The sequence below is a fragment of the Zingiber officinale genome, chromosome 6A, assembly GCF_018446385.1.
Source record: "Zingiber officinale cultivar Zhangliang chromosome 6A, Zo_v1.1, whole genome shotgun sequence".
Taxonomy (NCBI): domain Eukaryota; kingdom Viridiplantae; phylum Streptophyta; class Magnoliopsida; order Zingiberales; family Zingiberaceae; genus Zingiber; species Zingiber officinale.
In genome coordinates, this window is record NC_055997.1 from 96978015 (window position 1) to 96999476 (window position 21462).

Below are 21462 nucleotides of genomic sequence, written 5' to 3' on the forward strand. Positions count from 1 at the left end.
CTAAAGTCCCTCTGGACTTCCTGCTCAGTGCATCAGCAACCACATTAGCTTTACCCGGATGGTAGCTAATAGTACAATCATAATCCTTCAGGAACTCCATCCATCTCCTCTGTCAGAGATTGAAAATATATTTGAGACTCTTATGATCGAAGAATCTCAAAAGTAATACCATAAAGATGATGTCGCCAAATCTTCAAAGCAAAGATAATAGCGGCTAGCTCTAATCATGTATCGGTAGTTCTTCTCATGCTCCTTCAACCGACGAGAAGCATAAGAGACTACCGTCAGCATCAAAACAATACCAAGCCTCAAGAGATGCGTCAGATAAAGTATGAATCATCACCGGTAAAATCAAGATCGGTGCCGATACTAATCTCCGCTTCAGCGAAGCTGGTCTCACAAGCCTCGACCACATGAATTTCACGCCTTCCGGTCGATGTGTCAACGATAGCAATGCCGGAGAAACCTCAACGAATCGTCGGTAATATCCACCAAGCCCAAGAAATCGAATCTCGATCGACTTGCTCCCACCGGTGATAGCCTCAATCTTCCGAGGATCTCAAATACCTCTAGAAACCACATGTCCGAAAACCAACCGAGGATAGCCAAAATGCACACTTATTGAACGTATAGATGATGTCGTCAAGAGTCTCCAAGACTATGCGAAGGTCCTGCGCCTCCTCGGAACGTGAATAGATCAATATGTCATCGATAAACACAATCACAAACTGATCTAAATACTCCAAAAGATATGGTTCATCAAATCCATAAATCGCAGAGCATTGGTAAGCCCAAATGGCATTACCAAAACTCGTAATGTCCAGATCCGTGCGGAATCGTCTTCAATATCGTAATCTCGACTCTCACCGATGATATCGCATCACAGATCAATCTTGGAATACACCGATGTATCTCTAAGTTGATCAAATAAATCCTCAATCCGTGGCAAGGGTACTTATTTCGATAGTCAATGATTCAACATCAGAATCGATGCACAACCTCGTAGTACCATCCTTCTTCTTGACGAATAATATGGAGAACCCCACGGAGATACACTAGGGTTAATAAATCCTAACTCCCGGAGTTGGACCTTTAGTTCGTCCAACTCTTTCTCTGCCATACGATAAGGAGCTTCGTTGGTGCGTCCCCGAATCACTCAATAGCAACTCCACTTGCCTTCTGGCAAACCCGTAACTCGTCTGGTACTCTAGGACCACCGAACGTCGAGAGCCGAGGACTATCGTCACAAGATTAATCAACGATAATAGAAATCTCGACATCCATGTGATAGCCTGTATCGCAGAAATGGTCGATATCCCATCGTCTCTGATGCCAGTGAAATCCCAAGAGGGTTGGTTCGGAGGTCGAAAAGTAACCACCCTCTTCTGGCAATCAACCGTGGCATGATAAGCAGACAGCCAATCCATACCCAAGATAATATCGAACTCGACCATCTCCAGTACTAATAAATCTACCGTGAGTATAATGCTACCAAAATCTAACGGACAACCTCTGACCTCCTGGGTGACATCCAAGGTATCACCAGATGGTAAGGAGACGATCAGTCGTCGAGATCTATGAGAAGGTAGTCTACCAATCTCTCATAAATGCACAAGATATAAAAGAATGTGAACTACCTGTAATTAGCATATCAGCAGAAAATGCATAAAGTAAAACCGTACTGAAAACGGATCCGTCGACTCACTGCGCCTCTCTCGTGACCGCGTGAACTCGCCCAAGATCTCGACGGTAGAGGCGGTAGCACTACCAAAGGTCAATCGAGCCCCGCACAATCGGGCTCAGACGGATACCGAGTCGAGATGGGGCTATAGTCGCAGATATATCAACCAAGGCTGGGTCAGAATCGATATCACGCCAATGGCCGAGGTCGAATCGACATCGCCTCGGTCGATGTCGAGGTCCCAATAGAACTCGACTCCATAAGAACACCGGAATGCTCGACCGACATGCCATATGCACCGCAGGGGAGTCGTCTCACCGGCGATAAGATGGCCTTCGCCCTCACCGAGTAGCGGATCGTCAACCCCCTCCCAAATGTAAATCTTGATGCTACTGTTGAGACTTCAACAGACAGCCTCATCTTATGTGTCCGCGCTTTGCAATGATAGCAAACCGATCGCCCCAAGGAGCACGCAGAGGTGATGTGATCTCGGATCCGTGACCGTGCAAAGAGTCACTAGTGGATCGCTTCCTGCCGAGCGCACGGAACGCCCTGATCGCCCCGATCGGTGTCCGATGACCCAAGTACCGACCTGCTTGAGCGATCGCCCGCCTGCCCCGTAGTCCGTGGTCCGCTCGCCCGGCCCGATCACTGCTTCTTCCTATTCGCATTCACTCTCCGATGAGTAGACTCAATCATGAGAGCTCTATCCGGTCTTGTATGATGAAGTACTAAAACCAGAAATCTTCACCGAAGATGCCCGCCCCCTCGACAAATCAAGCATACACGATCTATCTTCGAACTAACTCGTGATGTAATCGCCAACCGATTAAATTCAAGATTATACCCTCACCGAGCGTTATTCGCCGCAGACTAAGAAAATCGCCAAGAGTCATCCGATATGCTCGGGAAAATATCACTCGAATGCCTCCCAAATCTCGCCCAAGTAATATGCTAGTCGCCTATAATGGAGCGCCGTGTGTCCCACCGGATCTCCGCCCCATCTCGTAGTCAAGTACGCTTACTGCCTCGGAGCAGGCCATGTAAAAGAACGTCCGCCCATAGTCTCAATCCAGATCGAGCTATGCTCGATCGCTCTCCATGAATAATGTGAATCGGCACGACCGCTAAGGGATCCGCACGCTATAACTATGTTGGGCATCGCCGAAGATCGGCGTAACCACCGACCGCTTCCTAGGGTAGTACCGATGGCGGAACTACCGAGTAAACATATGAAGCCATCAAGGTACGGTGGGCGACGGTAAGGAACAAACGCCAGACGGTGCAATATGTAGTAATCGACACATGTGTCTGCGGTGCCGAGTACATAGTAGAGGGGCTACAGGGTATGCTGTAGATACTGCTACTGGGGAGGTGCCGAATATACCGACGGTGGTACCACTGGTGGTACAATCGAGGTAGGTACCTCGACGTCGAACTATCGGATCCGATACTCAGACGTACCCACAATACCCTGAGGAGTCTGTCCCTGACCTCTCTGAAGACTCTGCCTCAGGAGAATCTAACGGCCTCTTACGTGGCCGCCCACGTCTCGGTGCCGGTACACGTGTAGGTGGCATATCTGTAAACAAAATGTTACCCAGATATCACTACAGGTATAAGAACTGAAAAGTTACCTAAATTACCTATTTGCCGTCTGGAGATATCCTGTCGCTGCTTAGCCCCAAATAGAATCAATAAAACCTCGTCAAAATGCCTCGGAATTCCGAAACGAGAAAATCGACGGACATCCGGACAAATCCAAAAATACCGAGAAAGGCTCACGAAAGTAAGCATCATAAATCCGAAACCCGACAAGTAGGTATCGCAAAACTTTGCTCTGATACCAAATAAATTGTCACGCCCCAGGTAGTCCCTGTCCGAAGAAATTTCGGCAGCATCTCCCCTGTACGGCGGACAATATGAATCTCAGTATACATATATCTATACCTCGGCCACACTCGGCCGGAACAATACACACAAATAGTAAACAATCCACGCAGTTATATTTAACGAAAAGATGATATAGAAATCAACAAAGATATACGTACACATCCTACTCCACTACAACGAAGAAATGAAATCCATGAAGTAATGAAATATTCGCAGCGGAAAACAAAGTAGCAAACCCGAATGTTCGATATAAAGTCCACAATACAACCCACATCACAAGTATACGAATAAAAGCGAATACAGAAAATGATATCTAGAAATCTTCGCGACAAAGGGGCCTAGCGACTGGAATCTCTCCTGACGGCCTCAACCTGAAAAATAGTAACAACGGGGTGAGTTCAAAGAACTCAGCAGGTAAACCAATAGACATGTACAGCAATATGTATCCACCAGTAATAGCCTAAGGTGCAGTCTCCTAAACCATGGGATCAAGAGTACAGTTCTCTAACCATACAACCTATGGTATAGTCTCCTAACAGAATAACAGATATGCATAGCCGAAATAAACTGTAGTAACCAGCAATAGGCATAAGGTACAGTCTATAGCAAGAATAATAAGAAAATGCATAACTGAAATAAACTGTACTCACTTGCGAGGCTTGTGCAACTGACTGTAAACATACACAGATAAAGATAGTCGAGCAAAAGCATATAACTGTATGCATGTCAATCATATGCAATCACCAAAATGCATCAATCATAATTAATGCAATTTGTGCATATGATGCAAATGACATGGTCACCCCGACGCTCAGTAATCTCACACACAATGGTGAGACCGCGTGGGTAGGGCTGTGACACTGCCGTGACTACTCCTCAAGAGTGACCGAGTGGACGGATGCACGGAGTACACCTATCCTCCAACCTCACTATAGGAGGGAGCGCTCATCTCCCGGTACACAATGACGGGAGGGACCCGGTGTGCTACCACGCTGCCTATCACACTACCCATGAGTGGAGCCCCCGTGAGCACCACCGGGCAACCTACACACCCTGTGTGCCATGCCATGCAGTGGTCACGTGGTGCGCAGGTCAATGTAGCCGGCCGACGAGCTCAACAATAATGGAGTCGTCAATCGCCCAGCATGCAATCATGCGATATGGTGCATGCGGCTATAATATGTCATACCTGAACATATCCTCCATATATGTAGATGCCAAACAGACAAACACATAAATAACAATGAAAATAAACAGCATAAATCCAAAGACGTCACATATAAAAATGATGTAAGTATCATGAATCCAAGAGCATGTATCACACATGTAACGCAACTAATACAGTAGAGTAGAGCACTATAGATATGCATCTCTATGAACATATATACACATGGCAAGAGATAAAATATCCAATCCTGAAGTAAAGCAACTAGCAGATGAAGCATGTGATAGGTATCAACTAGCTAAGACCAGGGAAGAAATAAATCTACCATCTATCACTAGTAAATATATATAAACTATACATATCATAAGACAATATCAAAAGATAAGTCAAAGGGTACCCGCCTCAAATAGAAGGTACAATCCAAATCCGAAGTCGAGACGCCCGTCTCGAATCAGAGTCCTGTGTCAAACAACATATATATTTTATTTAGCTAAATCCAAATGAAATAGCTAAATAAAACTCTCAATGCTAAATCAGGGCAAAACCCTAATCACCACAATCACAACTTACCAATTTAAATCTAATGGCCGATTAGGGTTAGTTACCTAATCCCTGATCACCAATTAGGTTATAAATCCAACGGTTGACTAGGGTTAATTACCCTAACCCTAACCATTCCATTAGATTTATTCTACACAAATAAATCTACACAATTTAACAACTAATTACAAAATGTATCAACTAACGATATACTAACATATCATCTCTAATTTATTCCTACACATAAATGGCTAATCAATCACTGATCAATTACCTCAATCTCCAACCTTTGCTCTTGATCCGCAGCCAAAGAAGTGCTGCTGGAACCAAAACAAAACAAACCTCCCTGGAATTAATCAGATCAAAAAGAGATTAGATCTCAACACAAACCTATCACCAACTAAGTCCAAGAAACAATCTACTCATCTTACCTCCTCCTCTTCAATCCCGTACCCTAATCAATAGCAAGGCAGAGGAGATCCAAGATCCAATCCAGGGAAAACCTAGCACGAGTCTGATCTGATTCCTTCCCTAATCCAAGCAACACCTCCCTGATACCAACCTCTCCAAACCCAAGACCTAATTCCACCGTCAAGAAGATTAGGATCGGTAAACAGAGAAGAAAACCAAAACTCTAAAATCCACAACTAGGGTTAATAGCTTACCTTCGAAACCCTAGGGCATCTTCAAGCCGGCGACCGAATCAGGGAAGAGAGGGTCGGCAGAAACGAGAAGAAAGATCGGGGAAGGGTTGAGCAGAGGAAATCAAGATAATTCGTGCCTCCTTGATTGATTTCTGGCAAGCTCCGCAGATAGATCTACACCGGCGATCGTCGGCGTCGACTCGTCCACGCTCGGCGTCGGTTCGTCCCCGTGAGAGTCTTCAGAGAGATTAGAGCGAGAAGGAGAAGGCTTCGGCTAGATCTGAGCTAAAGGATCGATGCCAGTAGAAGGAAGACCGCCGGAGCTGAAGCCTTGCTCCCGTCGGCGCCGATCGCCCGCGAGAGAGAACAGAGAAGAGAGGGGAGATCGGGATCGCGTCGGGGCAGAGAGGGGAGGAAGAACTCGGTTAAAGGATTAAGTCGGGTTCGGGAAAAAGAAATAAGAAAGTAAATTTATAATTAACACTTTTCCTCACTTAAGCGGGTATCCCAAACAGGCTTTAATCCGAACCCAAAATTGATCCCCTCAAAATCCGTCATACGAGCTCCGAAAAATTCCTATAAAATTTCTAAAAATTCCGGAAAAATTCTATAAGGATATTTTCCAAATAACCCTATTAATTGAATTTTCCGAGATCTCACATAAACACTTAGACACATCTAATAGTATCCTCCCCATCGGAGTCACTGCTATTATTTGTGTGACCAAATGATACCAATTATTAATTTTATTTGTCAAAAAGTTAGGTTGACAAGATAATAAAATTAATGGGTTAAAACCCTCCTTTTACAAATGTTGAATTTGTATACGTCCACACTAACGTGGCATGCAAAATTCACGATGTTTGAGGTGTTGGTGAATTTAAATAATATTGTTTGAGGAATCAATATTTTTTAAAATTCAAAAATTTTGACCAAATATTTGATCAAAGACAGATCAACTATTAATTTTATTCGTCATAAAGTAAAGTTGATGAGATAATAAAATTAATGAATAAAATCTCCTCTTCGATTTTGTATACGTCCACACTATCGTGGCATACAAAATTCATGGGGATTTTTAAGGAGTTGATCTTGACCAAGTATTTTTGTGATTCTTAGGATTTAAAATATTTGTCAATCCCCTAGTAGTCATACTATAGAAAAGACTTAGTAGTCCCAATTGTAATGATTGGAAATAGGACTTGGACATTTAGGTAGACTGTCTTCTTAGAACTAAGAACAATATAGGTGTATTTAATTCATTAGTTGAAACATGTTTAGTGGTGTTATCTACCAAAATCTGGAGTGTAGATACAGATGTCATTAATCATGTCCGCAATTCATTGCAGGGTTCCAGGAAACCCGGCAACTAAATGAAAATTAAAACACCGTCCACATGGGCACTACTGTAAAAATGGTAACTATTGCAGTGGGAGATGTTTATCTTTTGATAAGAATAAAACATGGATTTTTGAGTAATTGTCTTTACGCACCAAGTTTAGAAAGAACAAGTTTTCAGTTTCTAAACTATTCAAAGAACTTGATATTCTGCCTCTTTTAATAACAAAGTTGTTATTAAGAAAAAGAGGGAAGTTATCTGTTCTGATACGTTGGTTGGCAATTTATAAATCCAATAACTCTCACGATGCAACAAATGGAAATTAGTAACACATCTTCTAACTTTAAGAGAAAGTAACCTTCGAAAATGAACCAATTATATCTTTGGCATCTAAGGCTAGGTTATATTAACTTGAGTAGGATTCATTGGTAGCTGATGAACTTTTGGGTTCATTAGTAGTGGAAATCTTTCCAACCTACGAGTCTTACTTGGAAGGAAAAATAACCAAGAAGCTTTTAAGTCTAAGGGGTATGGAGTCAAAGATATATTGGAATTGGTTCATTCTGATTTGTCTGATCCTATGAGCATCCAGGCAAGAGGTTGTTTCAAATATTTCATCTATTTTATAGACAACTATTTGAGATACGGATATATTTACTTGATGTGCCACAAGTCTAAGTGCTTTGATTAGTTCAAAGAGTACGAGGTTGATGTCGAGAAACGACAAAGTAAAAGTATCAAGACACTATGGTAAGATCGTAGTGGCAAGTACCTCTTGGGAGAATTTAGGAGTCATTTATCAGAAGTAGGGATTCAATCCCAACTAACTGCACCTGGTACACCCCAACAGAATGGTGTAGAAAAAGGAAGGTATAGGACTCTTATGGAAATAAGTAGATTGATGAGTTATTAAGAATATTACCAAAATCATTTTAAGGATATACTCTGGAAACGGGAGTGAATATAATACCTTCCAAAGTCAGAACTCTCTACTCATATAGAATTGTTGAATAGGCGTAAGCCTATTTCGAAGCATATTCAGATTCGGGTAGTCCAGCACATATGCAGAAGAGAGACAATGATAAGTTGGACAGGAATTCACTTGTTTGTGGGTTATCCTAGTGAAATGAAAGTAGGTTTATAGTCTTAAAAATCAGAAGGTCATTGTTAGCATCAATGACCGATTTTTAGAAAAGGACTATGTAATAAACCATGTGCCCATAAGAAAATTTGTTCTTAAGGAAATAATAAAAGACATGTCTAATCTAGTACCAACTGTACAAGATGAGATACCACAAGGAAACTGCAACACGTATCACAAATGATACACAATTGTAGAAAGTGTCTTGTCATAGTGGGAGGGTTGTTAGGCAACCTAAAAAGATTCATGTTTTGGGAGAGTTTTTGGACTCGATCCCTGGAGGACATGAACCTGATCTCCGGAAATATGACGAAACACTCCAAGATAAAGATGCAATATCTTGGCAAAGAGTAATGAATAACAGAATTAGAATATATGTATTCTAATAAAATCTGGAAGCTTGTAGAACCACCAAATGGTGTAAAAGCATTTGGGTATAAAAAGGTCTATAATAGGACAAGAGGGATAGACAGGAAGGTAGAAACTTTCAAAGCAAAGCTAGATGAAAAAGGAAACTTTTTCACTGGTAGTCATGCTTAAGTCTATCCGGATTCTTTTATCTATTTGGTAAGTGGATGTCAAGACAGCATTCCTTAATGGAAGTCTTGAAGAAAGCATCCATATAAAGCAACCAGAAGGGCTCATTGCAAAGGGCTAAGAGCATCTTGTGTGCAAGCTCAATCAGTCTATGGACTAATACAAAGCTTCAAGGTCTTGGAACATCTAGTTTATCAAAGTAATCCAGACCTATGGATTTATTGAGTAAGCGGATAAGTCTTGTGTATACAAAAGATGTGATGAAAACGTGGTGGTATTTCTTGTACTATACGTAGATAACATTTTTTGTAGTTGGAAACAATATCAAAATGTTGTCAGAAGTAAGGGTATGGTTGTCCAAATAATTCGATATAAAGGACTTGGGAGAATGTATATATTTTTGAGATCAAAGTAATAAGGGATCGAAGGAAAAAAAATATATTTTACTTATCCCAAGCTTGATACATCGGAAAAATCCTTGCTCGTTTTAAGCATGCAAAACTCCTAGAAAGGTTTCTTACCTTTTAAGCATGGAGTGTCTTTATCTAAAGAGATGCCTCCGATGACATCAAAGGAGATTGAGGACATGTAGGCAGTTCTTTATGCTTCGGCAGTTAGACAACCTAATGTATGCTATGCACGAGATCAGAAATCTGTTTTGCCAAGGGCATAGTTAGCAGATATCAAAGTAACCCTAGACAAGGACATTGGACTGCAGTAAAGCATATATTAAAGTACCTTAGAGGTACTAAAAATTATATGCTAGCTTACAAGGCAGTTAATTTGGTTCCTATGGGTTGTACGGATTTTGACCTCCAATCGGATAGGGACAATAATAAGTCAATCTTGGGGTTTTGTGTTTATTTTAGGAGGTAAAGTCATAACTATGGAAGAGTGATAAGCATAGGTGTTTTTCTGGACTCCACCATAGAAGCTTAGTATATGGCAAGCCTCTGAGGTAGCCATAAAAGCTAAATAACTCAATAACCTCAAGATAGACTTAGATATGATTTCTGGTTTGTCCAAAGATTATTACAATTTATTGTAATAATATTGGTGCAGTAGCAAACTCGAAGAAACCATAAGTCTATAAAGGCAAGTAAACATAATAGAGCGCAAGTACCACCCAATACGAGAAATCGTATAAACGAGGAGAAGTTGTTGCTGCCAAGAATGCATCAGATGATGACCTATAGATCTTTTCACTAAGGTCTTTAAGGCAAGAGATTTTGATGGACATGTTGAAGGGTTGGGAATCAGATGTATGGCAGCAGATATGGCAGCTTAGTCTTTTAGTATAAGTGGGAGATTGTTAGAGTGTATACTAAAAGTCTAGCTTTTGGTATAAACATTTATCTAGAAATAAGAATCACATTGGTCAAATGTCAACATTTATGATAAATATAGTTGTTCAATTAATTTATATTGTAGATAACATGGTGTGTGGTGTCACACACAGAGGATCATGTTATCAGTACCTTATAAATTATAAACAGTAGCTCACGACCATAATGGAAAGGAACAAACCATTGGAAGGTCGTAGTGTAATTAGGTATTAGTTTATCTTAACTATATAATTACACTAGTACACTTAGAGTGTATTGAGTAGGACCATTAGAGGTCGTTTCTTTTATACTGACTTTATAAAGAAACAAAGACCTCAGTTATTATGGAAGTGTGTGCTCTTGATCCTAATATAATAACAAGCACATATATTTGATATTTATTTCTTTAATTTATCAATGGGTGAGATTTAGTTCGATGAATCAATAAGCCCGATAAGTTGGGAAATGATATCACTTATAGTGTGTGTTGTTGATTATAGAATGAAACTGTGTCCTAGTGATCTAGGTTGAGAATGTCCCCAAGAGGAGCTCATAAGGATTGTCATGTTAAACCCTGCAGGTGGACTTAGTCCGACATGACGATGAAGTTGAGTGGTACTACTCTTGGATCTAGATATTAATTAAGTGAGTTGCCAGTAACTTACTTAATTAGTGGACATTTATTATCTTAAACACAGGGAGACTAACACACTCATAATAAGAAGGAGCCCAAAATGTAATTTGGGATTGGTGCGGTAGTTCAATAATAGTTCTTTAGTGGAATGAATTATTATTGATGAAATTAAGTTGTGTGTTTGGGGCGAACACGGGATGCTTAATTTCATCGGGAGACCAAAACCAATTCCTCCTCTCGGTCCCTATCGTAGCCTCTAATATATAGAGATTTATACCCACCACATACCCACCTTCTTACCCATCTAATGGGGCCGGCCAAGCTAGCTTGGAACCCAAGCTAGGGCCGGCCAAGACCAAGTAGATGAGCCATGTAGGTGGCCGGCCAAAGCTTGGGTCCCAAGCTTAGGTGGTCGGCCACTAGAATATTAAAAGGGATTTTTATTAAAATTATTTCTTATGTGGATATCAAGGTTTTAAAAAGAGAGTTTAAAAATTAAAAATTTCCTTTTATAGCTTTCTACAAAAGATTAAGAGAAGAGATTAATCTCTTTCCTTATTTGTAGATTAAAAGGATGGTTTTAATTTTTGGTAAAAACTTTCCTTATTTGTAAATCATCTACATGTTTAAAAGAGAGTTTAAAATTTGAAATCTTTCCTTATTTGTTGATTAAAGGAGGATTTTAAATTTTAAGAAAACTTTCCTTTTTAACCATGTTCATGATTTAAAAGAGAGTTTAAAATTAAATATTCTCTTTTATAAGTTTCTACAAAAGATTAAGAAAAGATTTGATATCTTTCCTTATTTGTAGATTAAAAGAGATTTTAATTTTTAGAGATAACTTTCTTTTTATCCACATGTTTAAAAGAAAGATTTTAATTTATTAAATTTCCTTTTATAAACCAATCATGAAGGGATAAAATTATTGGAGAAATTTTTATAAATTTCTGGAGACAAATTAGGAAGTTTTAATTAATTAAAACTCTCCTTGTTTGTAGCTTTTATATGGCCGGCCAAATAAAATTGAGAAAGAAAATTATTTTTAATTAAATAAATTTTCCTTTTCAATGGAAAAAGAATTAAGGAAGTTTTTATTAAATTTTCCTTATTTGCCAAGACCAAGGATTATAAAAGAGGGAGTAGAGGAGGCTTCAATGCTAACGACTCTATTCTATTTTTCTTCCTCTTTTCCTTGGTGGTGTGGCCGGCCCTTCCTTCTTCTCTTCTTCTTCTCTTTGTGGCCGAACCTCTTCATGCTCATGGAGTTTTAATTGGTGGTCGGATCTAGCTTGAGGAAGAAGGAGAGAAAGCCTACATCCCTTAGAGCTTGGTTGGTGGAAAAGATCTTCATCTTTTGGAAGCTTTGTGCTTGGCCGAAATTTGAAGAAAGGAGAAGGTGCTTTGGTGGTTTCTCATCTCGGAAGATCGTTGCCCACACAACGTCCGAGGTTAGAAGAGCAATACGGTAGAAGATCAAGAGGTTTTTCTAAAAGGTATAACTAGTATTTTTCTTTCCGCATCATACTAGTTATTTTTGGAAATAATACTAAATACAAGAGGCATACGATTCTAGTGTTTCGAATTTGTTTTCGATATAGTGTTCTTTTGTTTTTCTTTTCCTTGTGATTTGATTGTTCTTTTCGGTTAACCTAAAGTTATTTTAGGAAATTAAATATTAGATTTCTATAAAAGGTTTTGTCTAGTCGGTGGTGGTTGCTCCCATATCCAAGAAGGTCATGTGCCTCGCCACGTCAGTACTGGGAACCAATTATGGAAATTAATATTTAATGGAATTAATAACTTAAGGTGATTTGGGTCGAACGTGTTAAGTTCCGCAGGAGAGTCAAAACCTAAAAGAACAAATAGATTAAGTTTTGGATCAAACGTGTTAAGTTCCGCAGGCGATCTAAAATTTAATTTAAAAGAACACATGGTAGCTAGGAAAATGTTCAGACCTTTGTACAAAATTTTTGTACAGTAGAACCTCTAGACTTTCCGAGTAGCAACCTACAGTCGCCGGCCCTAGGGAAAGAAGTAAGGGGAAAATAAGAGAGGGGTGCCGACCACAAGAGAATAGAAGAGGATTCTTAGGTTAGTTTTTGAGCACCACCCTCTCTTCTTTTATAAACTTTGTTGGCAGCTAAAAAGAAAAAATTTAACAAAAAATTGTTTTAAATAAAATTTTCCTTTTATTCCTATTGTGGATGGTTACAAAAAAAGAAAGATTTTAACAAAATTAAAATCTCTCTTTTAAACCATTGTAAATAACTATAAAAGGAAAATTTTTACCAAAATTCTGTTTTAAATAAAATCTCCCTTTTATTCCTATTATGGCCAGCCCCTTGCTTAGGCACCAAGCAAGGTTTGTCCGACCCTTATCTTGGGCACCAAACAAGGCTTGGTCGGCCCTATGCTTGGGCAACAAGCAAGGCTTGGCCAGCCCCTTGCTTGGGTAAGAAGCAGGGCTTGGGTGGATGTGAGGCTTTATATATATAGAGGCTACAACAAGGACCGAGAGGAGGAATTGGTTTTGGCCTCCTGATGGACTTGAGCTTCCTGTGTTCGACCCGAACACTCAACTCAAGTTCATCAATAATAACTCATACCACTAAAGGGTCATTATTGAACTACCGCACCAATCCCATATTACAATATGACCTCCTACTTATCATGAGTGTGTTAATCTCCCTGTGTTTAAGATAACGTATGTCCGTTAATTAAATAAGTTACTGACAACTTATTTAAGTAATATCTGACTCCAAGAGTAGTACCACTCAACTTTATTATCATGTCGGACTAAGTCCACCTGCAGGATTTACATGATAATCCTTATGAGCTCCTCAAGGGGACATCATCAACCTAAATAAATAGGACACAGTTTCCCTTTATAATCAACAACATACCATATAAATGGTACTATCTCCCAACTTATCGGGACTATTGATTTAATGAATAATCTCACCCATTGATAAGTTAAAGAAATAAATACTAAGTATATGTGTTTGCTATTATATCGGGATTAAGAGTACGCACATCCATAATAATAGAGGTTCTGTTCTTTTATATAGTCAGTATAAATTGAACAACCTCAAATGGTTCTACTTAATACACACATGGTGTACTAGTGTAATTATATAGTCAAGACAAACTAATACGAAATTACATTACAACCGTTCCAATGGTTTGTCCCTATCCATCTTGGTTGTGAGCTACTATTTATAATTTATAAGGAACCGATAACATGATCTTTTGTGTGGCACCACACACCATGTTATCTACAATATAAATTAAATGGACAACTGCATCGACATATATACAAATATAAAATGCAGACATTTGACCAAAGTGATTCTCATTTCAAAATATCTCAAAACATATGTTCATACAAAAGCTAGGCTTATAGTATACATCCCAACAGCTACATCATATAGCAGCTACTCGGGAGTAAGAAAATAATGTGTAGTAGCTAGTGCCGACTAGCTACTATAACGTGCACTAGCCAGCTTGACAATATATTTATATATGGTATACAATGGATTTAGCTAGTTTTTACAGCAGTTATACAATACATTTATACCAACTTAATAAAATATTATAAATAAAATTACATTTCGATTAGATCATAACTTTAATATTGAATACAGTGTTCATAGTGTTCTAAACTCCCATGAGCGCTCATATTGCACAACGTCAATTTCATATTAGCCCAGCTGCGTCCACAATGCTCTCCATGAGTGATCATCCTTGATCAAAGTACATATTATTCTGAACACCAAACAACATCTATTATTTTCCATCTCCCTCACATCCTTTGTCCAAGGATGGGAAATGTTCGTCAAGGTGATCATCCTCTCCCTACTCCATAAGCATTCCTCAGGGCATTCCTAAGGCTCTTTGTCGCACACCAAGGATTTTGGGAAAACTTAGACCACTCCATGAGCGGCCTAACCTCATCAACGTACGTTGATCGGGGTCCGACGCTGATGTTCACATTAAAGATATTCCTTTACGAATATGGAAGCTTACACTAGATCGTGGAAGGCAACATGATCGCTTTGTCATTCCCGATTTGGGAGCAAGATACACTTCAAGATTTACAGTAGATGTCATAAAAGAAATGACGAAGGTGGTATCGGGAAAATCGTATCACTCCATTAATAAGCTTCTTGTTTACCTTTGGATGTCATGAAAGGAGTCTCCCTCTGTTATATAGAAAAACAGAGGCACTATTCTATTTAATCTGGGAATAGCTGTATTCACGAGCCCACAGTTACCCTTCTGGCAAAGCAAGATTTTACCAATATTCATGGGTCATAATTTGTGACAAGTATAACTAGTCATATAGTTTATGACAGCTATGAGTAGTCATTCTATAGACGTCACGGATCAATGGGCCAGATTTGGTAAGTCTCCTTTAATTAATTGATGTGTCTCCATAAATTCATTAATTTCAAATTATATAAGTGACCATTGAATTATTAATAGAGATTAGGGCTTATTAGATGCATCGATAGTAGCTGCTACACATTGTAGCAGCTCACGTCTCTGGAGTAGCTGCTACAATGTGTAGCAGCTAATCCGTAGTAATTGCTACACAGTGCAGTGGCTACTCTTGAGAAGTTGCTACACATTATAGCAGTTTGATATGATATGTTGCTACACATAAAAAATTGAGATTGATATGATATATTATTGATCCAGTTGCAACAAAAGCAGCATTTTTACAGTAAAAGCGGGATCAATCGGTGATCCAGTTGAAGCGGGCCCTTCAAACACTGGTGGAGACCGAGATAGCTGTTAAAGCGTTCATGGATCTGCTGGAAGGTATGGAATACTAGGGGCTCACCTTATAAGTTCTTAGGCTAGGGAAGGGTCATTTTGTAGTACTTCATTTTGTTATGTTGATGTTCCTTGTTTATTTTATTGGTGTCTTATAATGACTATCATCCGTATTTTGTCTATTTAATAGAATCAGTAATTTTTACTTTTAATTTTAAACTATGGGTTAATCTATCTCGACCTTGTATAATACGCTATAGTATCTACGGTTACATAGCTGCTACAACACAAGTGACAGCTATTGTCCAGTAGCTGCTACAACAAGCTAGTCCAGTAATGTTTGCGTGGTAGCATCTAGTTTGGATTAGTTGCTACTGTAGCAGTGAATTATAACTTAAATTATAATATATTAAAATGTATCAAATATGAGAACTATACTACTAAATAGAAACAATGATAACAAGACAAATATAAATGTCTAATCTTCATAAGTAATTTGTTCAAAAGTTAATACATCGTGGAAGATTTTAAGCAAAAAGACCTATAAACACTACAACTTCAAATACCATATTTATACTTCATCACTAATTTGTAGAGAATCTAACTGTTGATCTATCTCTTCCAATGCATGTTTCAATTTTCTAAATTTGTCCGTCTTCAATAGTTTTCTCTTTGATTTTGAACTTGATACTATATTTGAGGATGCACATGGACTTTTTTTTTCTCTCGATGTAATGGAGGTATTCTCTCAATTTTTATCATTGTAGGCTTTAAAAGCTCTTATTGCATCCACTGGTGTATAACGCCCTTAACATGATTAACTTGTGTAGATATTTCTATCCAGGTGTCATAAACACCCGGTTGACATCCAATAAAGACAACATATGTTTTTCCCTATATTAATTAAATAGATCATTTAGAATCACATATAAACAATATATATTAGGAATAAAGGGAATTACAACTTTAAATGAAATGACTTAAAAAGTAGCTGCTACACGTTGAAGAGGTTAACTGTCCAAGTAGCTACTATACGTTATAGCAGCTAGCCATCGAAGTTGCTGCTACACCATTGTAGCAGTTAACATTCCAATTAGCTGCTACAATGTTGTAGCAGTTACCCGTCGAAGTAGCTGCTACAACATTGTAGCAACTAGCCATCGAAGTTGCTACTACACCATTGTAGCAGTTAACATTCCAATTAGCTGCTACAATGTTGTAGCAGTTACCCGTCAAAGTAGTTGCTACAACATTGTAGCAACTAGCCATCAAAGTTGCTTCTACACCATTGTAACAGTTAACATTCCAATTAGCTGCTACAATGTTGTAGCAGCTAGTCATTAAAGTAGCTACTACACCATTATAGCAGTTACCTAAGTAGCTGGAATAACATTGTATCAGCTAGTCGTCGAAGTAGTTGCTACATTGTTATAGCAGTTAACATTCCAAGTAGCTTCTACAACATTGTAGAAACTAGCCATCGAAGTAGCAGATACACCATTGTAGCAGTTACCTATCGAAGTAGCTGCTACAATGTTGTAGCAGCTAGCTATCGAAGTAGCTACTACACCGTTGCAGCAGTTAATATTCCAAGTAGTTGCTACAACGTTGTGGCATCTAACCGTCGAAGTAGTTACTACACTATTGTAGCAGATAACATTCCAAGTAGCTACTATAACGCTATAGTAGCTAACATTCCAAGTAGCTACTATGACGTTGTAGCAGTTATACGTCTAATAAAGAGATCTTATGTTGGAAGTGGTTATAGGCGTTGTAGCAGGCGTCAACCTTGTATGTTGTAGAATAAATCCTTCTAATATATATTAGGATCACGATCGGGAATTATAAATTAAAATGAAATAAATTACCATTGGTTATGAAATGTGGGAATTGATGATTGAGCAGTTCCCTACAAATCATATAAGCAAAAGATGGTAAGAAAGCGGCTAGGGCTTATACGTTGTAGGATATATCATTGTGCAAGTTGAAAGCCAAACAGTAGAGTGGAGAAAAATTTACGATCGAGAATAGAGAAGGGTGGTAAGCAAACCAGCTTAGGGTATGTGTTCGGTGATAGTTTTTCGAGCTTCTAGCCACCTTGAGAACAAGCATGTGACTGTAAGTTGTCCAAGTAGCTTGCAGCGCCTTTGCTTTTATTTACCCAGTAGGAACAAGCTATGAAGGAAGACAGCGGCGAAGAAAAAGGCGAGAGTGAGAGAGAGAGCGACGAGGGAAATTTAGAATTTGGGAAATTTCTCTCGCCGTCGATTTGAATAGACGGCAGAAGGAGAGAGAAAATAAAAGGAATATTTTTTTACAAAGAAATCAAGCTGGCAATGCCAGGTCTGCGCGTCACTCATGGTCGCACACGAAGTACCGCCTAGCATATCATCTCTCTCTCTCTCTCTCTCTCTCTCTCTCTATATATATATATATATATATATATATATATATATATATATATAATGCGATGATAAGGAGGGTCCATCCTGCGGGGGATAGCTGTCACGGTGGAGGTCAAAGTCAAGATGGTCAACGCTCAGATATCATTGGTCGGCCGGCCGATTGGGTCAATGATGTGCGTAGATTATATACACTTTTATGCATGTTTGGACGCACATCTACTTGTATTTCATTAGCATAATATATGTTTATTGCACCCTATTTCTTTCTAATTTCATACTTCCATTGTATTTTATTCGGAGATATGCTCTTTGTTTGTTTTTATTGACAGGACACTATTTGGAGCAAAAATGGAGTAAAAATGCACACAAGAACAACTTTGGAAGAAATCAAGCCAAGGTCGTGTAATCCACACGGTCGTGCTCCCCTACCAGAGGCAAATCAAGCCATGGTCGTGTGAACCACATGGTCGTATCAACTTCCCTGTGGCTAGGCATCACAAGGCCATGCCAAATCAGCCATGCCAATTTTTTAGAGGCGAAGAAAGTCACAGCCGTGTGACTTTGGTAGAGAAGAAGAAGGCCACGGCCATGTAACTCACACGGCCATGTGACCCACGCCCGTGTGACCAACACGGTCGTGTGCCCAGAGCCGAGACCAAGAAGAAGCCGGCCGTGTGGATCCACATGGCCGTGCCACGGGGCCGTGCCATGCCAAAACAGAGCTGTGCTGAATTCTGGGCAGATTGTAGACTATCGTAAAATGGCCATAACTTTGCGTTCGGTTGGAGTTTTGGGCTATTATTTATACTGAAACATAGCTAACTTTAAGGTCTACAACTTTTATTCAAATCAAATAGAGAGATAGCATTTTCTATCTGCACTAAATGGCACGGTCGTGCCTCCTAACCGTGGATTCATCTGGACCTCCGCCCAAACTACAGACGAAACTTTGAACCACCATAACTTTCGGCTCAGTTGGATCCAGGGCTCAATCCAAGTTTCTGATTGTAGATAATTTCATGAGCTACAACTTTAATTTAGGGTGAATCATGAGGAAGCATGGTTTAATGGGTGAAACCCCCAGTTTACCGGACCCCTGTAATCCTAATTTTCCTGGGTAATTTAGAGGAGGTATAAAAGGGTCAAGATCCTCATTCTTTGACTTATCTTGGGTTAGGGACTTCGTCCCCCTCCTTGGAGAAGGGTTCTCCCCTTAGGGGGAAATCCTAGAGCTTCATTTATCTCCATCCTTTCACGATCCGTCCATCTCTGAAGCAAGGAGTCATCCCCAAGACATCGGAAATATCGGCAAGCATCTCTTCTTCCCCTTCTTCTCATATCTAGGGCTGTAAGTATGCTTTACTTTATGGTTTAGGATTGTTCTTACTTTTCAATGGTGTAGATCTCCAGATCTAGGATGTAGGAAGTATTTGTGATGTAATGGAGATGTCAAACTATGTTGATTTGCCATGTTTCTATTAAATGACTTGTTAATGTCTTGTTCATGTTTGATGAAGTGTGTGTGTGGAGCTTGTATATATATCTTTTGCATATTTTATCAAATGGTTATGTAGAATTGTTAACCCCGTAGGGGGGATGCCCTAAATCGCATGACCGAGGGGCGCCATGACAGGGTTGCCCCGTTAACGGACATCTAGGGTATCACCTTGAAGGGAGAAGCAAATCTCCACAAGGAAGTAGGGGATCAGACATAATCACTATTTCTATCTCTATGTTATTGTGTTAGTGTGTTTCTATGTTGTATAATCGAGGGGCATCGTGACAGGGCTGCCCCGCTAATGGACTTCATAGGAATCACTTTCATTTAGTAGCATAGGACATAGAGTAGGAGATCATGCCGGCTTATCCACTGTAGGGGAGAGTCAGTAATGCATCTAACTTCTTACAAGAGCATGAACATAGAGAATAGGAACTAAGCAATCTATGTAGCATCGCCTAACATTACAAGGAAACCGAAATCCTAGAATCTATCATCCTCCATCTTCTTAGCTCAACCCCTCTTGAGATCCATTCTCTCTTCCCTCTTTCTTTCTCTTACTTTCTTTCCCAACTAATCTTACGTTTGTCTAGATAATTCGCCTTGCGAAGTTAACTAGTGCTTAATCAACAGTCCTTGTGGATACGATAATCTTTTAAATTACTGACGACGAAACTATGCACTTGCGGTGACGTAACAAGTTTTTGGCGCCGTTGTCGGGGAATATTTTTGATTAACATTATTTGATTAGCATATGAGTTACTCTAGACATTTTTCTTTTTCCTTTTGTCTTTTCTTTCTTATTTTCATTATGCACTATCTGTCTTGCAATTTAAATTCTGTATTTTCTTTCTTGCTTTTCATATAGCATTTTATTTCTTGTCTTTAATTCTTCATTTTTGTTTTTTTTTCTTATAATTTTTTCATAGATATCCATGAGCACTAACATGTCAAGCAAGCCCTTAAGAGATTTTCCTGCACCCATTTCTGTAAGATTTTTATCTCCCATTATGCAGCCTCATATTGAAGCAAAAAGTTTCCAACTAAACTCAAAGTTAATTTTCATAATACAAGGTCACAAATTTGGAGGAGAAGTATCAGAAAGTCCTTATCTGCACCTTGAGACATTTCTAGAGCTTTGTGATATGGTGAACTGTGAAGGAGTGTCAGTGGATACAGTTCGATTGATGGCATTTCCTTTCAGTATCAAGGATAAAGCAAGGACTTAGTTATATTCCCTCCATCCTCAAAACATTATGTGTTGGAAAGAATTAGAGCAGCAATTTCTGAATCACTTTTTCCCTCCAAGTAAAACAATTTATATGAGGAATTGCATCACAAATTTTGCTTAAGTAGATGGAAAATCATTATTTGAAGCATGGGATAGATTCAAAAGTCTACAAAGACAGTGTCCTCATCATGATTTGGAAAAATGTCTTACCCTACACATATTCTATAAGGGAATTTCTTTCTTAGATAAATGTTATTTGGATTCATTAGCTGGAGGTTCTTTTATGAATAAAAGTGGGGGTTGTTAGGATCGATGGTCGCGGCTAGAGAGGGGGGTGTGAATAGCCACCCCCAAATTGCTCGTTTTGTTCTACAAATCAAGGTTAGCGCAGCGGAAATAAAAATAATAGAAATGAAAAAGGAGAAGCAAACCTCAACACGAAGATGTAACAAGGTTCGGAGATATACTCCTACTCCTCGGCGTGTCCGTAAGGTGGACGAAGCCTATCAATCCGTCGGTGGATGAATCCCCGGAAAATCAGCTAATATAAACTCCTTATGGGTGGAGAAACCTCGCCACAAAAACTTACAACAACAAGAAGGAGTACAAGTACAGCAAGAAGCAAAATACAATACAACTGTAAAACTTTC

General features: G+C 39.2%; 1 non-coding gene across 1 annotated transcript; it reads right to left on the reverse strand.

Moving 5' to 3' along the window:
- Positions 1 to 20901: 20901 nt before the first annotated feature.
- LOC121998880 lies at positions 20902 to 21007 on the reverse strand. Its single transcript, XR_006116668.1, has one exon. It is a non-coding gene; the product is annotated as a small nucleolar RNA R71 (small nucleolar RNA).
- Positions 21008 to 21462: the final 455 nt, after the last annotated feature.